Source organism: Lontra canadensis, unplaced genomic scaffold (assembly GCF_010015895.1).
Source record: "Lontra canadensis isolate GAN:19392208 unplaced genomic scaffold, GSC_riverotter_1.0 scaffold6, whole genome shotgun sequence".
NCBI classification, from domain to species: domain Eukaryota; kingdom Metazoa; phylum Chordata; class Mammalia; order Carnivora; family Mustelidae; genus Lontra; species Lontra canadensis.
Window position 1 is genome coordinate 26,514,147 of NW_022631000.1, and position 4,522 is coordinate 26,518,668.

Genomic DNA, 4,522 nt, shown 5'->3' on the forward strand with positions numbered 1-4,522 from the left:
GGAAGCGTGAAGCATTCCTTAAGTTCATTCTGCCTGGCCACTCACCCCAGCTGAATGAAAGCATACTTCACAAAAGCCATGCATTGGTCATTAGGCAGAAGTGTTACTATTAGCAACACTGGTGTGGGGGTGGGGGAAAAGCTGAAATAAAACTGTGTGCATACACATACACACACAGAGACACACAGAGACACACACATGCACATACACATGCATACACATACACACAGATACATACACATATACACACACACACACACATACACATACATATACACACCCACATGTACTACCGGATTCTGTAAAATACATGGATATATAAATATATGGATTTTAAAGAATATATATAGATATCTATACTAGTATGATCCAAATCCATACATCTATCTATATCAATAGACAGATGGACAGATAGGTATAGATATCCCTATGTATAGATATCCCTATTTATAGACATACATACATCTAATCTAGATATACATCTATGTATATAGAAATAAACATAGATATAGATATATACCTGGATCATATATGGAGAGAGATCCAGATATCTCTAGACCTGGATTTTAAAGACTAGATATAGACATATAGATATATGATCCATATGTATATTTTATATATATATATATAATATATCTGGATAATATCTGGATCATATATATATAATATATCTGGATAATATCTGGATCATATATATATATATATATATAATATATCTGGAGAATACCTGGATCATATTATACATATGTGATATAAATAAGTAGATGTGACCACATAGTCCATATGTATGATCAACATATTCTTTAAAAGCTAGATATATAAATACAAAGAGATAGAGATGGATTATTCTCTAAAAATGGCATATGCCATTTTTAGAGAATAATCCATCTCTATGTGTATAACCCATGTGTATAACCACTCATGGGAGTCAGTGCTATTATATACGCATCTAAAGACTGAAATGCTTCCTTTATGATAATGAAGAGCCCACTATGCCGATTATTGATGGGCCAATTCCAGTTTTACAGGAACCTCCTCTAGGAAGCAAAGAATTCTTATAGATAAGGCAATCTTAATACACAAGTTAGTGTTAATAAAACTTCCATATTTGCTATGTTATAAATTTTTCTCGGCTTTAATTTGTTTTACTATATTCTGGTAAATTGTGTTTAATTCATAAGTGTTTACTAAATAATACATGTTTCCAGGGATTATAATATCTACAAGAAAAATGTGACCCAATCTATTTAATGACCTTCATAATACTCTAAAACTAGCTTTCTGGGACACCACATGGCTCAGGTCATGGTCCCAGGGCCCTGGGATGGAATCCCGCATTGGGCTCCCTGCTCAGCAGAGAGCCTACTTCTCCCTCTGCCTGTGCTCCCCCTGCTTGTGCTCTCTCTCTCTCCTCTCTCTCCCTCTGGCAAATAAATAAAATCTTAAAAAAAAAAAAAAAGACTAGCTTTATTTTTTGTATTACCTTACTAATAATATTTTGCCATTAATATTAATTTTGTTTATTATATATTATAGATATTTACCAAATACCAGATAATGTGCTAAGTTCTTTACATGTGTCATCTTATTTTAATCATTATACAATCCCTATGAGGTAAAGTCTATTATTTACCTGTTCTACAACACAGAAAATTGAGACTTAAAGTAAGTGGCTTGCCCTGAGTCATACAACTAATAAAAACAGAGCTGGGTTTAAACACAAACTGCCCAACACCAGAGCCCAAGCTCATCACCATTCTGACTACAGTCGGCTCACAGTGTTTCAGATAAATCCTCTATGGTCATTGCTTAATACATTTTTACTTTTGTCCACATTAATATGATAAAATAAACAAAAAGAAAAATTAAGAGGTGCCTGGGTGGCTCAGTCGTTAAGCATTTGCCTTTGGCTCAGGACACAGTCCGGGGGTCATGGGATTGAGCCCCTCATCCGGCTCCCTGCTCAGCAGGAAGCCTTCTTTTCCCTCTCCTGCTCCCCTGCTTGTGTTCCCTCTCTGCCTATGTCTCTCTCTGTCAAATAAATAAAATTAAAAAAAAAAAGAACAGAAAAAATTAAATTTAAAACTAGCAAAAAGAAGTGCTATAATTAATGTTATATATTTGTGTATAATGCCTGTTTATTCCCTCTGACCATTTTGTTCCAGCTTCCCAGGGAAGCACCAAAATGGCTGCATAGTTCACTATTGTTTTATAACCAGCTATGGTTATTAAGTCATTAAATCATTACCAACCCTGCTTTCCATGGTATCTAAAAAGTTAAATTAACTGCAGAAATATTTGTTTTTGTATATTATGACCAGAAAAACTTCCTAAGCTTAACCCACTGAGCCACCCAGGTGCCTGCTTCCTAAGTTTATATTTCAAAATACCTTATGGAAATAATAGAGGGTGGAGTGCCAATATTAGTCAGCCCCATATAGAAAGAAGAAGGTTATTCAATCTGAAATGACCAGCATATAGTATAATTATGCCTTCATTATTTGTCAGTTCTGAGAGTTTTCTCCAAAAACTTTTATGTTTGAAAGTTTATATATATATACAAGAAAACACCTTAAACAACTTTCATATCTCGAGAGATTTTTCCTAAAAGTTTTCCTGGAGTATTCCTAAAAATATTAATAGTTTCCAGGGTGCCTGGATGGCTCAGTTGGTTAAACGACTGCCTTTGCCTCAGGTCATCATCTCAGGATCCTGGAATCAAGTCCCGAGTTGGGCTCCCTGCTCAGCAAGGAGTCTACTTCTCCTTCTCCCTCTACCCCTTGTTTGTTCTCTCTCTCAAATAAATAAATAAAATCTTAAAAAAATATATAGTTCCCAAAATACATCAGTCTTGAGTGTTATGTCGTATCTACAACATTTAGTTTTTAAAATATATTCAAAGTGACAACATGCTTAATTTTATATGTTTGGTAATTTTACTGTAATAGATTATTTATTCTTTAGGGATTTTTAAATATCATACAAACTTAAATTTTGCCATATTTAAGAGATTAAATGATTGTAAAAGTCCAAATTTCTAATAAATTTATACGACATATTGATTTCATTTTTTGAGTCAATTTAATGTTTAATATTCCCAACATGAAACAGTTTTGCTATGTCCAAGAAAATAATTGTTCTGTTTCTTTCTCATACATATCTGTATGTTAATGTATGAAAAAGTTAAATAACGGATAGTTATTATTATAACCAATATAATCTTTATCAGTAAAACTTTTATAGATGACACTAAATAGGAAATAAGGAATGTTATAAAGACTCAGGAGCACTAACTGATTAATATTTCTTTTAAAGACTTTATGTATTTATTTCAGATGGGGAGAGTGAGAGAGTAAACACGAATTGGGGGAAGGGGCAGAGAGAGAAGCAGGCTCCCAGATGAGCAGGGAGCTAGATCCCAGGACCCTAGGTTCATGACCTGAGTAGAAGGCAGATGCTTAACTGACTGAGCTACCCAGGCATCCCTTATTTTTGAAAACATAAAGGGTTTGAATGCTTGATCATTTTGCATACCCATACAAAAAAAAAATGAGAAAGTATCTGGGGAAGGAAAAATGCATTTTAGTGTTGGTCAAATGCCTTAAAATATATCTCATATATACTACATTATACTGTAGACATATATAATGTTTATCTTATATAGATATATTTTATATACGTACTCATGGTTTTTTAATAATTAATTTCAAACTTTTTTTTATCTGTAATCCTACAAAAGTCATTGTGTACTTTTACGCCTTTTTATTGTAGTTCCTGCCACCTTGATCTTCCTCGTGATGAAATTCTACACTCTCATCTAGCACTACCTCATTTACCACCCTCGCTGCCAAGGCCTCCCCTACACTCCCCAGAGTACTTTGCTCCACCACTCTTGCAAGTATTCTTAACTTTGCTTCATTCTGCTTATACACATGTCAGTTTCCCCTCTCCTTAAAGAATAGATCCACATTACGTTTTGAGTATTACCATTGGTAGCACTGTGCCTGACACAAACATTCACTGGTTTAACCGACATGAAGAATAATTATTTTCTAAAAGATGGCCTTCATTTAGACCAAAGAATAACTCTTGTGCCCATAAACTATTAATTGTAGTTGGGGCTGAGGGGTAGGAGGAAAAATCAATATTATTAAAAACCAACTTTACCAATTTTCTGATTTTAAGAATTTAGATGGAGATTTCCATCATTTATTCTCTGACCAAAATTAAGAACTCTCTGACCAAAATTAAACATAAGGAATGCATTGAATTCATTCCAGATATCAATTCACAAACAAACTTTTCCTGAGTTTCTCTGAATAGAGACTAGCAGATTTACGTACTTTTCTGGTTTGATTCTGACCAGATTTGGCAAAAGAAATACATACTGAGGGGCACGTGGATGGCTCAGTGGGTTAAAGCCTCTGCCTTCGGCTCAGGTCATGATCCCAGAGTCCTGGGATCGAGCCCCACATCGGGCTCTCTGCTCCGCAGGGAGCCTGCTTCCTCCTCTCTCTCTGCC